We start from the raw sequence: 16819 nt of genomic DNA, 5'->3' as shown, positions 1-16819 counted from the left end.
GGATGGTTGGTTATGGGTAAGTTTGGATTGGTAAGGTTTTTTGTAAAAAGTATGAACATCAGAAGAGCTTTTCATTGTTACTTTGAAAGATGACACATGAATTCATCAATAAAATATGGGCTGTTTGGCTTCACAGTTCTGGCTCTTATTCTGTCTGTTTGACTTTACAACAGTAACTACACCAACAATGTAATCAGACAGTGCTGGGAAACGCAGCAGGTCTGGCTGCATCTGTGAAGAGAAAGCACGTTTCAGGTCCAGTGACCTTTCTTCAGAACATTTCAAAAAGTACTTCTGAAATAACTCCATATAGCTTGGTATCCGGTGACCAAACCACCCTTTATTTACATGAGCATAGTACATGGACTTTGCCCCAGCCAGCTCAGAGCCAATCCCTGGAGGGAGGAGACTCTCTGATATTCCAGTTTATATCTATCTGTCAGGCAGAATTCCCTAATTGGCCCAGGTTAACAACCCTAATCAGGGATCTCACACTCAATAACATTCACCTGGCTCTCGTTTCAATCACTACGTTTGCTGTAAATTATTTGCAACACCCAGTGGTTGTGAAAACTGTTTTACAATCATCACTACTCTTTCTTACTGTCTGTTTCACCAACATTCCTGAGATGGAGGGAGATGGAGGATAGATTTTTTCCAATCTCTGCCCCTACATCTGAACCCTGGGGGCAGGTTTAGCAGCACAATGCTTAATCTCCATTTGGGAGAAACAGATCATATATCTCTAACATAATTAGAGGCAACAGATGAATCTTCAATAAGTTGCTGCATAAACACACAATCACATGGTACTAAAAATAAAGCTTAACGCTCCCACATAATTGATTTGTTTCACAAAATCACTCTTTCCCAAATGAAGTGAGTTCTCCTTCTTTAAAATTTAGTGTCTGAAGTTGTTTTGGGCAGTGGTTTAACCCGTGCTATTCAACGTGTTGGTCAATTCCTCACATAAATATAGATAAGCAGCAACAGCAGCAGAAATGATGCTAAAGAAGGTTGTAATTCTGAATATGACTCATCGCTTAGTGCCTGTAGAAGGTTTACTTGTTTTGTGGTTCAATTTAAATGAGCTACTGACTGGAATGTTAAACTGCACGAAAGATACACAGAGAGTGCAAGATTACAACTGTGTGTCACAGTCAGGAGGGAGAGGAGAACTGAATTATTTGCACGCTCCTCCTTTTCTGTTTTCCAACAGGGTTGGATTTTACATTTTTAAAGTTTCCTTTTGTTCCTTTTCCCTCAAAAAATAAGTGAAGGTGCATTCCCTTCTTTGTGAAGCCCGGTTAAAAATGACCCACAACAATTTTTTTTATTTTAACCTTAAAGTAAGGTTTATTACTACATTCAAAACCAGACTTAATGGCACATCCTCACACACATACATCCAAGAAAGAGGAAAATGCAAAACGGAAGAAGACAATTACAAACAGCAAAATACTTGAAATGAAAGTTATCAGAATTAGTCCATGTGAAGACCATGCTGTAAATGAATGTTCAGTGGAGGTTCTTTCAGTTGACTGTGTACAGATATCCCTTTTGCAGGAACTCAGATATAGTTGAATTGCTGGTGAAGATGTAGTAGTGGCAAATGTGGAATAGATTCATTTTGGATAAAAGACAAGTATACTTCTAGAAATCAGAATTTTGAGAGATATTAAGATAAAAGGTAGGCACTACATAGTTCCAGGTGTAGGTAATATCAGGTTTCACAAGCTGACTGATAAGGTATCGAAATCTTATCATTGAAGATGGTTCAAAAAAACCCATGGAGGAAGTGATGGCCTAATGATTTTATCACTAGACTATTAGTCCAGAAGCTCTGCTAATGTTCTGGTTACCTAGGTTCAGATCCCATCATGGCAGACAGTGGAATTTGAATTCAATTTTAAAAAATATGGAATTAATAATCTACCGATTGAATCTATTCACAATTGTCAGAAAAAAGCCCATCTGGCTCTCTTTTGTCATTTAGGGAAGGAAATCTGCTGTCCTCACCTGGTCTGGCCTATATGTGACTCCAGACCAACAGCAATGTGGGTTCTCTCAAATGCCTTCTGTCCAATTAGGAATGTGTAATAAATGCTGGCCCTCTTCCTAGGTATGAATAAAAAAAATCATCAGTGAGGTGATTGGAGGTGAACATTCAATTTAACAAGGTGGGTTTAATTTTCCCTTATCAGAAATGATTATATTTTCTACTGGATAATGGTGGAGTCATTAACAAAGTTTCAATGACCTCCTTTGTGCAGAACTGGCTGAGGTAGACATCTCCACTGACACACTCATTCGTTTGGCTGCACTGGTCCTCACCTTCAACAATTTCTCCTTCGAGTCCTCCCACTTCCTCCACATGAAAGGGGTAGCCATGGACATGTGCATGGCCCCCAGCTCTCCCTGCTCTTTGTTGGCTACGTAGAACAGTATATCCTCCGGAGTTACACTGGCACCACTCCCCACCTCTTCCTCCGCTACATTGATGACTGCATTGGTGCCACCTCGTGCTCCCACGAGGAGGTCAAACAGTTCATTAACTTCACCAACACATTCCACCCCGACCTTAAATTCTCTTGGACCATCTCTGACACCCCCTCCCCTTCCTGGATCTCTCCATCTCAAATCAACGGTGACCGACACAACACTGACATTTATTACAAACCCATTGACTCACTCAGCTGCCTGGATTACACCTCCTCCCACCTTGCCTCCTGAAAAAATGTTATCCCATATTCCAAATTCCTTCTCCTCCGTTGTATCTGCTCCAAGGAGGACCAGTTCCACCACAGAACACACCAAATGGCCTCCTTCTTTAAAGGAGGCAATTTCCCCACCCACGTGGTTGATGATGCCCTCCAGTGCATTTCATCCACGTCCCACAGCTTGAACCCACCCCTTCAACTGCAACAACAGAACCCCCCGTCCTCACCTTTCACCCCACCAACCACTGCATACATCACATCATCTGCCACCATTTCTACCACCTCCAAACGGACCTCACCACCAGGGATATGTTTCCCTCCCCATCCCTACCCGCTTTCCGTAAAGATCATTCCCTCCATGACTACCTAGTCAGGTCCGTGCCCACCAACAACCTACCCTCCCCTCCCAGCACCTTCCCTTGCCACTGCAGGAATTGCAAAACCTGCACCCACACCACCCCACTCACCTCCGTCCAAGGCCCCAAAGGAGCCTTCCACATCCAAAGTTTCACCCACACCTCCATACATCATTTACTGTATCCGTTGCTCCCGATGCAGTCTTCTCTACGCTGGGAAGACAGGATGCCTACTCGCAGAGTTCTTCAGAGAATATCTCCGGACACCTGCACCAACCAACTCCACTGTCCCGTGGCCGAACATTTCCACTCCTTCTCCCACTCTGCCAAGGGCATGCAGGTCCTGGCCCTCCTCCATCACCACTCCCTTACCACCCAATGCCTGGAGGAAGAACGCCTCATCTTCTGCCTCGGGAACCCTCCAACCCCATGGCATCAATATAGACTTCACCAGTTTCCTAATTTCTTCTCCCCCCACCTTACCCCAGTTCCAACCTTCCAGCTCAGCACCACCCTCACGACCTGTCCCATCTGTCAATCTTCCTCTCTGACCTATAACCTTAACCCCCACCTCCATCCATCTATTGCACTGTCAGCTACCATCCCCCCACCCCCAGCCCCCACCCATTCCTCAATGCTCCCATCCTCATTCCTGATGAAGGGCTTTTGCCCAAGACGTCAATTTACCTGCTCCTTGGATGGTGCTTGACCTGCTGTGCTTTTCCAACAGCACTCTAATATTGAGGTAGACATCTTGTCTGCTCGTCCTTTTTGGTTGGTTTGGCTGCAGTTTTGTACACTGCAAGGAATATTACACTCTGGGAGGTGATGATTATTATTGCTGAAAATGTCTGGAGGCAGTCAACTTTCTCATTCTGTGTTCAATAGCAACCTATTTGAATATTTGGCAAGAGTCCATTAAAAAAATCTAAACAAAATAATACTGCTTTCCAAACACAAAACAGTATTTATCTCTTTCTGCCTTCATTATATTACACAAAATGAATGCATTGAGTGAGTTAAAAGCCAACTCAAATATTTCCCTTATTTTCACTTTTGTGAGGCAAAATGCATATTCATGACAGACATTCCAATATTTATTCCAGAGTTTAACAATCATTAGTTATTAACATTATTGTAAAATTCAGTAGTCAAATAACTCCAACCCATTTCAGGATCACACTGCAGCTAGAATCAAGACATGCCCAGTGCCTTCAATTTCCCTGGTTTTCTTCTGCTGTGTATGCTTTCACCTTCCCTTCCTGATGCTGCCACTGGGGAGTAACAAAGATTTCTTATGATCCCAGGTGACGGTAACACTGGAAAAGTCAGATCCCAGAATGAAACTTGATTTGATAAAGCATATGTTCATTTTTTTTCAGTGATTTAACTGGTGAGTAGTCATTAAAATATGTTCACATGAGGCTGCAGATGTCCTTTAGCAATGGAACATAAGATTATTGCATCAGAATAAATCAAAATAAATGAAGCTACCTTTTGTGCAAATATATGACAGAAATCTCTCCGTACAAATGATAATACACAGGTTCAACCTGCTTCCCTTGTGAATTTAACTCATGTTTTCTTTTAAACTGAAATTGGAACAAAACCAACAGCTTTATTCTGTTCACCCAAAATTGAAGCACTTGATTCATTTAACCGAAGTTTCTCAGGTGCTTGATTACAGTTGTACGTAGTCTTGGAACGGAGATACTCAGGGTAGCTTTCCAGAATTATTTTCTGATCTTTAACTGTATTCACAACACAAAGCCACAGCCACTGGCCTTTCTTCTTAAAAGAATCCACATTCCAAAAATGATAATCAAAGAAAGCAGCTGACACTGCTATTTCTGTAAATAGGTTAGCCAGCTTTTTTTTTCCTGAAGAAGTGTACAAAGTCAGGCATCTCAATGCAACAAAGTACAGAGGGTGCCTTTAAACAGAGTGCTGTGAATTGGTGATTAGGGGAGTTAGGTTTGGAGGAGGAGGTGCTTATTTGCTTCTGCTATTTTGAACTTTTTCACGTTCTGGAAATTGGTTCTTCCTCCATCACACAGAGATTTTCAATGTTTGATAAGCGCCTGGTAAGAGGTTAAGGTCTGTTGTATTACTAGGCTTGAAATTCATATGGTTCCAGTGGTAAGGTTAATAAATTATGTCAAAATGAAAAATAAATTATTGAATGGAGTGTTACGTTTTTAATTAAAATAGATCAAGTATGGCAGGACAAGGGATGTGTTGGAGCAGTGTGGGAACTCCTTGATGCAAGTAAGATCCAGGCAAAAATGTCTGCAATAAACGTTTGCAGTTTGACGAATTTGGGTTAATTATACAAATGAAAACATAGAAAATAGGAGTAGGCCATTCTGCCTTTAGGCCTGCTCCATCATTCATTATGATCATGGTTGATCATCCAACTCAGTTCCTACTTTCTCCCTTTACCCTTTAGCAATAAGAACGCACTCCTTGAATGCACAGAATGCTTTGTATGACAGAGAATTCCACAGGCTCACCATTCTCTGGTTGAAGAAATTTCTCCTAAATGGCTAGCCTCTTATTCTTTAGCTTGTAACCTCCTGCTTTTGGACTCCATGCTCATCAGGATCATACTTTGTTTACTTTGTGTTTACTGTGTCTAGTCCTGTTAGAGTTTTATAGGTTGCCATGAGATCACCACTCCCCCACCCCCCAACCCGTACTCTTTGAACTCCAGTGAATATAGTTTTAACTAACCCAGATTCCCTTCATGAATCAATCCCACCATCCAGCCATCACTCTGGTAAAGCTTGCTTCACTCCCTCCACAGCCAGAACATTCTTCCTTTGATAAGGAGTCCAAAACTGCACATGATACTCCAGTTGGGGTCTCACCACGGCCCTATATAATTGCAGCAAGACATCTCTACTCCTATATTTGAGTCCTCTCACTATGAAGACCAACATACCATTTTACCATCTTCACTGCCTGCTGCACCTGCATATTTACCTTCAGCGACTGACTTACACGGACACCTAGGTCTTGTTGCACCTCTCTCTTTCCTAATCTATCAACAAGTAGATAATAACCTTCCTTCCTGTTTTTGCTCCAAAATGAAGAACCTCCCATTTATCAACAGTATACTGGATCTGCCATGTATCTGCCCATTCACTTAGCCTGTCCAAATCACACTGAGGTATTTCTGTATCGTCCTCATAGCTCACTTTCCCACCCAGCTTTATGTCACCGGCAAACCTGGAGATATTTTACGTATTGGTCCCTTGTCTATATCATTATTACATGCTGTGAGTAGCTGGGGTCCAAACACTGATCCCATCTGGCACTCCATTAGTTACTGTCTGTCAGTCAAATGTTTGTTTTTAGGGGAGCATCAAGGCAAGCCATATTTCAGGATTGCGTTCAGTGCTTGTTCCAGTTGCAATATTGGGATCTTGCCCATGGTCGAGATCAGATTAAGGTGGGTGGATACAGGAAAGAAGTATGAATTGAAATTTTAAAAATAAATAAAGCTTTCTATTTGACCATAGCATGTTTAAAATTTTAATAAGACCCACTTTGATCTAGGATTTACCATTTTAAACTGACAATACAATAAACATACTATTGGTGGCAGAATGTACAATACTGTTGCCATCAACAAATCTTTTGTACAAAGGGTTTGAGAAACCCATAGCCAATTGAAACAAGAACGTTTTTGGTTGAATAAATTAAACAAGTTAAGCTTCATTTACTTATGTAAATTAACATCAATTGAAATAGTACGTTCCTTCACTGATTGGTTATGATATTGTTAGCAACATATGATGTAATTTTGTACGGGAATACAAGCATCCATAGCTGAGTTGACCCCTGAGACGATTGAAACGTGAACTTCACATTCATCAGGAGCACCAGATAACTGTTCCGAATATTAGTTAATTACCAGGTGGCACATTGAAACATTCACTTAGTATCAGAGGTTCTGTTCACTCTGCAAAAAAAATTAAACATTCATTTAGAAAGAATTACACGTTCAGCTCATCAAATAATTATGCTCAGAATTTTACACTTCGACATAATTGACATTGAATGCTAAACAATGCCCTTCCTGAGTGAGTGCAGTCCTCTCACATCACTCAATACAATCCAAGCTCAGCATTTTGGCTCCATGCTACATTGTACCGCATAGAATCTATAGCACAGAAAAAAAGTCATTCGACTGAGAATTCCAAGTGTTGTTCTCCTTCTATCCTTCTTCATTGAATTTATCAGTACAATCATCTCTTCCTTTATTCCTCATGTCCAGAGTAACATCACCTTGAATGAATCCAATGAATGCATCTCATTGCAAGTCCTATATCGATGTCAAGATGAACGTGGAGTGACAGTGCAGTATGCAGGCTCCTGCCCAGAGCTCATTTACTCCATCTGCTTGGACATATTTCCTTCTTTCACTGCTCTTCTTTCTTACTTTAATCTGTTTACCTTCTGTGGAGAGTGGGTTTGTGTAGCGTGGGGGTGATTGAGCCAATGTGGTGGCAAGAGAGGTTTCTGGCTACCTGAGATAGGATGGAGAACAGGCAGCCTGGGGTGGGGAGGTGGGGGGTGGGGGGGGTGGGGGGGGTGGAGATTAAAGAGAACAGGCAGCCCGGGGAGGGGGGAGGTAGGGGTTAGAAAGGGAACAGGCAGCCCAGGGGGATTAGAGAGTGAACAGGCAGCCCAGAGAGTTAGAGAAAGAACAGGCAGCCTGGGGGTGGGCGGGGAGGGGGGTGGGTAAAGAGTGAACAGGCAACCTTGGGCAGTGGGTAGAACAGGCAGTGCAGGGATGTAGAGAAAATAGGCAGCCCAGGGTTGGGGATATGCTGGGGGGGCTGCAGTTAGAGAGAACAAGCAGCCCGGGCTGCCTGTTCACTCTCTAACCAACCCCCTCCCCGGGCTGCCCGTCCACTCTCTAACCACACCCCCTCCCCATGCTGCCCGTCCACTCTCTAACCACACCCCCTCCCCATGCTGCCTGTTCACTGTCTAACCACACCCCCTCCCCATGCTGCCTGTTCACTCTCTAACCACACCCCCTCCCCATGCTGCCTGTTCACTCTCTAACCACACCCCCTCCCCATGCTGCGTCCACTCTCTAACCACACCCCCTCCCCATGCTGCCCGTCCACTCTCTAACCACACCCCCTCCCCATGCTGCCTGTTCACTGTCTAACCACACCCCCTCCCCATGCTGCCCGTCCACTCTCTAACCACACCCCCTCCCCATGCTGCCTGTTCACTCTCTAACCACACCCCCTCCCCATGCTGCCTGTCCACTCTCTAACCACACCCCCTCCCCATGCTGCCTGTTCACTGTCTAACATGCCCACGAGAGAAGATTGAGTCAACACGGGGAGAGGGATTCGATTGCGGTTGGGAGGCCCAACACAGAGGAGTCCGAGCCTTTGTGAAGATTGTGAAGGCAGGATGGCTAAGCACTTAAGAAGGAACAGAGTGTTGAACTTTTAATGTTATTTCTTTTTTTTTTAATTTGTTGCTAAGATTTTGTGCCTAGTACCTTTGTATCCAAGATGGTGCCAGGGTTGGTGACTATGTGCACTGAACTGGAGTACATGTGACAATTAAACCTAATGTTTAATGTTCCTTATAATCACCACCTTTGGGAAAGGAGTGTCTTCTGAATTCCTATTTGATTTCTTTTTTTCATTGTCAGTCTCCAGTTTTGCTCTTCTCTGTTCTGTATCCACTCTGTCAAAGGCTTTCATCATTTTAAAGACCTCCAGTATGTCAGTCCTCAGCCTTTGTTTACTTTTGAGAGAAAAGAGCACCCAGCCTATTAATCCTTTCCTGGTAAGTATTATTTCACAGCTCTGCTAGCATGCTTGCAAGATTTCACTCTCCCATACCTTTACATCATTGTTATCACCTGGTGACCACAACTGAAAAATGTGTTGCTGGCAAAGCGCAGCAGGTCAGGCAGCATCCAAGGAACAGGAGAATCGACGTTTCGGGCATAAGCCCTTCTTCAGGAATCGACCACAACTGCAGAGTTATGGGCAGAGACTCGCTCTATCTACCTTACTTAACTGAAGAAGCCTAGTCCTGTCAACTCATCTACAAATTACTAGTGAAGCTTAGCCGCAAGCAGCATGAGCTCCTAATGAGAGATGAAAGGTTTAACGTGGAGCTACTGCAAAATGTGGAATTGAAACAAAAACGAGAAATTAAGGAGGACAATGCTTCATTTGATTTCGTAAATAAATTTCCTAGAGCTGTATGTACTGAGAGGGCTCCTTAGTTTTAGATTCAGGAACAGAATCATAGAGTCATATATAGCATTGAAATAGACTCTTCACTCCAACTAGTCCACATCGACCATGTTCCCAAACTAAACTAGTCCCACGTACATGCTCCTGGCCCATATCCCTCTAAGCCTTCCATACTCATGTACTTTCCCAAATGTTTTTTTGTGTGTTGTAACTGTTCCCACATCTGCCAATTCTTCTGGCAGCTCATTCCACACACAAACTACTCTCTGTGTAAAAAACATGCGTTATTGTGTCACAATGACCCACTTCTATCATTCAGGGAAGCTGAATTATTTCTTCTTCATTATTGCAACATTTTCTCCATGCTTAGCCATGGTAGAAGTAAAGTGCAATGCTTATTAACACAAGTGTTTTGATCAGTTATAACAAGTTAATGATGGAGAGGTGGTGTCATAAAAAACATAATTAGGGAGTGTTGCATATCAGGTGATCCATTTAGCATCTCTGTTGATTATTTAGTGGGATTTTGTACTTAACTAGCAATACCACAAGTTTCCTTTTAATTCTAGACCCCAACCATATCATTTACACCTCAAACAGTGTACCTACTTGTTGAAATAATTTGGGTTACAGTATTACCCTTTTTTTGAATTAAGAATTGAAAAACAATTAAGAATGGACAACAAATACTGACTGAACCAGAAAGGGCTGCAGCCTGTGAAAGAAAAGTGTACAACGGAATGGTTTTAAGGAACTCTACAGTAAGATTTGCAAGATTATTTTAAAATAAAGGGGATTTGTTGTTTTGACTCCTTGATATATATCATAATTTTCTCCATTTTCTTTCTCTAATCCTGTACATTCCTTGATTTCCAGATTTGTCTGGACATGTTGGTCCCATCCTTCACCTTTGAGAATATATTGACCTTCCACTCACATATTACTCTTTTGAACCATTCTCACTGCTCTGATATAGACTTTTCCGCAACGAGATTTTCCCAGTCACTTTGGCCCAATCCTGTCCTAGAGTATTAAAGTGGGCCTTCTGTCCCTGTGAAAGCTTTACTTCTGATCAGTCTTTATCCTTTTTCACACTACCTAAAATCTAACTGACTTATGGTTAATGTCACTGAAAAGTTCACTTACCTACCTCAGCTTGCTTCCCTCAAGTTAAGCCCAGCAATTGTGCTCTCTCTCTCGAAGGACTTCCTACACATTGTCCTAAAAGTTTTCCTGAATTCCACCCAGTCTAAATGTTCCACATTTTGTCTATCTCAGTTAATATTGAGGAAGTTGCAGTCCCCTACAATAATTACATGATTGTATTTACACTTCTCTGCTATTTGCCTATGTCTCTGTTCTTCTGCCCCTCGACTGTTTGGGGGTCTAAGGGACGGCCAGCAAACTGATTGCCCCTTTTTGTTTTTAGGTTCTCCCCTTATGGCTTCAGTTGGAGAATTTTCTGAAATATCATATCTCCTAATATAGAATTGACTCCTTGATCAGTATTGCAACAGCACCTCCTCTCCTAAACATTCCCAAATTGCCTGATGGTTGTATATTGACTCTTCTGCTCCTCAGATGCTGCCTGACCTGCTGTGCTTTTCCAGCACTACACCTTTCTACTCTGATTGCCAGCATCTGCAGTCCTCACTTTTTCCTGATGATTGTTTGTATTGAGCTACCAGTTCTGTCCCTCCCTCCCTCCCTCAACCATGTTTTGTGATAGCAATGAGGTGTAATGAACATACTCATCTTCAAGACTCTTTCTATTCAAATCAGTGCCATCGAGCCTCTGGATATTACCTTCTGCCTTAACTTGAATATTTATGCTCAGCCCACTGGACTGACTTGATTTTTCCTCCATACTCATCTGTGCATCACACCTACTGTATCTTTAGTCTGTATCCCATCTTTCTGCCAAATTAGATTATGTTGGTCCCATGACATAGATATGGCACAAAACCTCCTTGCAGAGATTCCAATTTCCTCAGAAACAAACCCAGTGATCTAAGAATCTAACGTGCTCCCTCCAAAACCAATTCTTCAGCCACACATTCGTCTGCTGTATCTTCCTTTCTCTCTACACTCTGTGTCAAGGCAGCAGTACTAATCTAGAAGTTACTGAGGTTTTGCTTTTCAATCTGCTCCCCAGATTCTTGTTGCAGGACCTCATTCCTCGCTTTACCTTTGTCATTGTTACTGATATAAACCACAACCTCTGACTGCTCACCCTCCCACATCAGAATGCCTTGTAGCTATCAATAATATCCTTCTCTTCCTCAAACAAATCAGTCCTGACTTTATTCAATCTGTCTTCATAACTGCACTTCCTCATCCCTGAAGTAAAGCTCATGAATCTTTTCTCCGCTCATAATACCATCACATCCTTCCTAACTTCTGGTACTCAGAGCTGTGCTCAATACTCCAGTGGAGGTCAGCATAGTGTCTTACACAAGTTTAGCATAACCTCTTTACTCTTCTAAACTGTGCTCCTCTGAATAAAGTAAAGATTACCATATGTTTTATGAACCGCTTACTGAACCTGTCCTGCACACAGGCAAACAACACTCACACTCATTTTAGAATTGTACCCTTTATTTTGTATATCCTGTTCAATTTCTTCCTCTCAAACTGAAATTGCTTCACTTTCTCCACATTGACCTTCATCCACCACCTGTCCAGCCATCCCACCAGATTGTCTCTGTCCTTTGGAAGTTTTCTTTGAAGTTTACCTCCTTACAGTTTGCATAGCTCCACACTTTTTGTATCATACACCAAATCTGAAACTGTTTCCTTTGTATCAAGTTGCAGATAATTAGTGTGTGTGTGTCTGTGTGTCTGTGTGTGTGTGTGTGTGTGTGTGTGTGTGTGTGTGTGTGTGTGTGTATCCAGTCAAATTTGTCCTGGATGGTGTCAAATGTCTTAAGGGTTTTAGAGTGGGGAGTATTCCATTACTATTCCATCCCTGTAGATGGCAAACAGACACTAAAGAAACAGAAGCTAAATCACTCGCTATAGAATTCCTTGCCTCTGACCTATTCTTACAGACAATGAATTTATGTGGCTGGCCCAGTACAGTTTCTGGTCAATGGTCAAACCCTCCACCGAGGATGTTGATAGTGGTGGTTTCAGAGATGGTAATGCCTAAGAGTTGATAATTAGGTTATGTTTCATTGAAGATATGTTTTGCCTGGCACTTGAGTGGCATGAATGTTACTTGCCACCTTTCAACTCAAGCATAGATATTGTTCAGATCTTGTTACATTTGAACATAGACTGTTTTCGTACCTGAGGGGTCATGAATGGTACTAAACATTGTGCAGTGATCAGCAAACATCCCCACTTCTGACCTTAATGTAAAGGGAAGGTCATTGATAAAGCAGCCGAAGATGGTTGGGACGAGGACACTATCCTGAGGAACTCTTGCAGAGATTTCCCCAACAACCACACCCATCTTCCTTTGTGTTGGTTAGGACTTCAACCAATGAGTGGAGAGTTCAATTTGAAATCCACTGACTCCAGTTTTACTAGGGCTTCTTGATTGTCCTTCACATCAAGACAGGATTTGACTGAGCAGACTGTCACTTTAACCTCACCTCAGAAGTTCAGCTCCTTTGCTCATATTTGGCCCAAGGCTGTAACGAGGTCAGGAGCTGAGTTCCCTGGAAGAACCCAAGCTGAGTGTCAATGAACAGGTGCAAGTGCCACTTGAGAAGATGTTGGTGACCCTGTACATCCTTTCAGTCAACATTTCCCATTCCCTGATATTTACTTAATTTCAGGTACATGGTGTTGCTGTTCTTTTTATGACATGTGTTATAAGGCTGTTGTGTGACATTTTATCAATGCCTTCAGGCAGTCCATGTACAATCCTTGTAGAGTACAGGTAGTCTATTCAATATCTCCTCTTTATCAATTATAAACCATTCTAGTGTCTTAAATGCTTTCTCTTTTACCATAGCTTTCAAAGCTTTTTTTTTGATTTGTAAAGACAGAACCAAGTTATGAAATGAATATCTCAGTAATGTGCTCTACGTGTAACTGCTTTTCTCATTCCCTTTTCAGCCTTACTCCTTATTTTAACACACTTGTTCTATTTAAATGATGGAAGACTCTGAGATTCCTTTCTATGCTAACTGCCAGTCTCTTTCCGTAATCTATCTTTGTTTCTGTTATTTGTTTTTTCACATCCCTTCTAAATCTTTTCTATTCGAGTTGGTTGTGAAAGGCTTACGCATGAAATGCCAATTCTTCTGCTCCTCGGATGCTGCCTGAAACATTGTGCTTTTCGTGCACCACTCAACTGATCTCCAGCATCTGCAGTTCTCACTTTCTCCCTGCATTTGTTACCTGTTGGTTATCATATGTACATTCTATGATTCTATGATAATTTCTTCTTCATCTTTATACCTGGCTCCTTTGCCAACCATAGAGGAATTTGTTTGCCCTATCTTTTTTTTTCAGTGGATATACCCTGAATATTCCTGAACTGTCTCTACTTTGAAGTTAGCCCACTACTCAGCTGTTTGTCTCTATTTACAACCTGTGACTGTAACTTATTTCTTCCCATTCCATTCTTTCCCCTTTGAACTGTTTTTCTTCCAGTTAATTATTCTCAATCTAAATTATTCCTTCTCGATTTCCATAGTCATCCTAAATCACACTGACATTAATAAATTGTATTAAATGGCAGAGCAGGCTCAAGGGGATGAATTGCTTATTCTTGGTCCCAGTTGTTCTGTTCATGATCCACTCAGCAACCCTCACCCATGAAACATAAGACCTTAAGATCATAAGGTACAGGAACAGAATTAAGTCATTTGGCCAATCAAAGTAGGGACCGTTCAGGAATAGTCAAGATATGTGACCTGAAAAATCAAGGTAGAGCAAACAAATTGCACGCCAGGTGTCAAAGGAGATAAAGATGAAGAAGAAACTACATTATTTACATTGAATATGCATTTCTTTGTCATTCAGCGTTTTTTAAAAAGTCACAGATTAACAATTAGCATTAAATCCCTTAAAAGGAAAGATAGGGGAAACAAGTTCCTCTATGGGTGGCAAAGGAGATAGAGCTAAAGATGAAGAAGAAATTATCATAGAATCATAGAATGTACTTATGATAACCAACAGGTAACAAATACAGGGAGAAAGTGAGGACTGCAGATGCTGGAGATCAGTCGAGAATGTGGTGCTGCAATTGTTTTACAGAAACAATAACTATTTATTTCTAGAACCCTGCATTGAACTTTATCCCCACCACTTCCCACAAGGGACCTAGTTATGCCACACAATGTCCCAGGAGTTTGAAACAATAGTAGTTGGATCTTTAGGGCACAACACTTGCTAAAACTATTTTTGTGGCAAAAACAAAAATCAAGTTGAATGTTATTTTTTAGGCTGTATTTTATTTCCATTGGATTTTGAATTCCTTTTTAGAAAAAAATAAGGTTGGGAATTGTCTGGTGGGTCTTTAAATATGGTTAAATGCAGTAACTGAGTCACATGTTTGTCTTGGCTTCTCCAGGTTCCTCATTAGATGTTAGTTGTTAAAATTATGTTATTATTTGCAAATGAAAGAACTCTTTTTTGTTACAAAATTGCTTGGAGTCTTGGTTAACAGCATAAAACTATGATTGCAATTAACAAGGCATTCTCAACTGGTTGAGTACAAAATAACTTTAAGTCGACTGTACAATTTCAATCTGCAGGTAGAATCTGTTCCTCTACTTGTATCGACCCAACCTCATGCCTTGTTTGTAAATGCTCAAGTGGTTCAAGCCAAAGAGTACATTTGAAATAAGGTACCTACAGGCACAAATACATACAATTATAATATTTTGATAGTTGTTTATATTTGAATAATTATGTGGTGTGGTGACAGCATTTAGGTATTTTACATACATTATTTTAAATCAGTGCATCCCAATTAACAGCACTTTCTGAAAATTTTTCCTGCATCTCCCCTTGCAACATTTTATTTCATTCTACAGTAGACCATATTGAGGAAGCTGGTGAAATATTTTGATTTTTTTGTGCAATGGACTCCATTCGGAAACCTATTCTTGTCCATTTCTCTTTTCATGTCATTGAGTTTATCTGGAATGTGATTGGGAAGTACAAGCAGTACAACAAAATCAGGAAATATAAATTGTTAACTTTCATTCACTTCAATGCCACAATGCATAATTTCAAAAATTACAGTAACGCCATTTGCTATTGCATAAGGTTATAGTAAAATGCAGTTACCAACACTGCAATTACTTAAAACTGATTTTAACTCATGCAGGATAATTTCACAATGATTAAATTTGCACCAATAAACCATCCAAATTGATTTCTTATTGATGATTAAAAAATAAATATTAAAAAGTTACAGGTATTTGGTTTGCTTTTAGTTAACATATGAAACCATTTGGAACATTCTGTCATTGAGGGAGGTGCATGGTGGAACGACTTATAAAACTTTTCACTGTATTTTTCATGGAAAAGCATACATGACATTAAAGGTTTATTCTATTCTATGCACTTATGATAACTATTAGTAGGAAATACAGTTGAGAACCTCTGGATCACCTCCAATGCCAGCACATCTTTCTTCATTTATCGGCCCAAAACTGTTCGCAATCTTCCAAATTCACTCTGACTAGGTCTGACAGAGCTACAACTTGTCTCTGATGTGAAGTCATTTATGAAAGACCAGAATAGAAATTTTGAAGAGATTATAAGTCTTTCTCAATGTTTGAAGTCTGTTCAAATCTGTCAAGGTTGGGCTAATTGTTTGCATATCACCGTTTAGTCTGCCATCTACCATAATTAGGTTTCCTTGCCAAATTTGAATTTCATTCCTATAGCATTAATGTCAAGCATGCTTGTAAGTGAAAAAGATAGCAAATATATAATAGGCCTTTTCTCTAATATTTTAATCTAGTAACATATACTATTATTAAATTCACAAACAATGCTTCCTATGATTATGCATTCAACTGACAATATGTTCGTAAAATATGCTGAGCATAGCTTATCTGGTCAAATAGTTGTGATTCTGTTAATAGTAAAATTTCACTAGAGGGAAACTAGAAATGTTACCGATAGATTAGCTTCTTAGTCAAGTAGCTGGTATTTTTTAAAATAGTTCAAAAACACGGGGCTATCTAACCATTCATTTTCAGGTAAACGTCATGCATTGCCCCAAGGGACAATATTCACTCTTAACATTCGCAGTTTTAGATACTGCCTTAAATCAACCATTAGGGTCAGTGAATATTGCATTAACTTGATTTATCCAGCTGACTTTATTGTGAGAGAGAGCTTCATCAAGCAAACAAGAAGCTAGCTAAAGTGCAAGTTTAAATAAGTTAATGCTGATTTGGATGAAATTGAAAGGGGTACGAGATCAAATCATATTTTATGCCATCTGAGAACAGTTCAATAAAATAGTGGTGTCTTATTGCCACATGAGCTGATGTGAAGTCAAACAATCAGAGCCACAATT

The 16819-nt window shown here is 40.7% G+C and overlaps 1 protein-coding gene across 6 annotated transcripts in view; it reads left to right on the top strand.

The window, feature by feature from the left end:
- The window catches only part of LOC140464827 (cadherin-12-like), a 627324-nt gene that overhangs the window by 311933 nt on the left and 298572 nt on the right, over positions 1–16819 (top strand). The window contains exon 1 of one of the 6 annotated variants that reach the window (XM_072560317.1): positions 2140–2180. The exons of the other annotated variants lie outside the window; for them this stretch is intronic. The gene's annotated coding sequence lies outside the window, so the exon portion shown is untranslated. Of the gene's footprint in view, positions 1–2139; positions 2181–16819 lie in introns of those variants that run through there. 6 annotated transcript variants of the gene reach the window in all.

The sequence above is a fragment of the Chiloscyllium punctatum genome, chromosome 41 (genome assembly GCF_047496795.1).
Source record: "Chiloscyllium punctatum isolate Juve2018m chromosome 41, sChiPun1.3, whole genome shotgun sequence".
Lineage (NCBI taxonomy): Eukaryota > Metazoa > Chordata > Chondrichthyes > Orectolobiformes > Hemiscylliidae > Chiloscyllium > Chiloscyllium punctatum.
This window is presented reverse-complemented; position numbering and strand designations above follow the sequence as displayed.